Below are 381 nucleotides of genomic sequence, written 5' to 3' on the forward strand. Positions count from 1 at the left end.
AACTTGTATGTTTTGCTTTTTTTAATAGACTTTGTCTGAAGTCTTTGTGATGGTCACATGGGTCCTCCATCTCTACAGTCTCCTCTTGTCAGTGGTTGGTCCTCCAGAGTCAGAGATCACGTCAGTACAATCCTCTGCATGAGTATACCACGAATGAAGGGCGCCATGGTGACTTCCTGTCAGGAGGCGGGCCCACGACACCAATTATTTGGGGGGGGTAGTTCTCCCCTGTGGCCCTCTATGACACTCACACCAATGATTTGGGGGGCTATTCTCCCGAGGGCCACTATCCCACCGACACCAATGAAATGGGGGGCAATTGTCCCTTGAGGCCCACTATCCCACTGACGCCAATAAAATCGGGGGGGGGGGGGGGGGGGG

General features: G+C 53.3%; 1 protein-coding gene across 1 annotated transcript in view; it reads right to left on the minus strand.

Annotated features, from left to right (window-relative positions):
* Window positions 1-381, minus strand: part of PRMT3 (protein arginine methyltransferase 3) — an 81,586-nt gene that overhangs the window by 59,344 nt on the left and 21,861 nt on the right. The gene's annotated exons all lie outside the window — the stretch shown is intronic.

This window comes from Nanorana parkeri, unplaced genomic scaffold (assembly GCF_000935625.1).
Source record: "Nanorana parkeri isolate BGI_ZX_2015 unplaced genomic scaffold, ASM93562v1 scaffold10, whole genome shotgun sequence".
NCBI classification, from domain to species: domain Eukaryota; kingdom Metazoa; phylum Chordata; class Amphibia; order Anura; family Dicroglossidae; genus Nanorana; species Nanorana parkeri.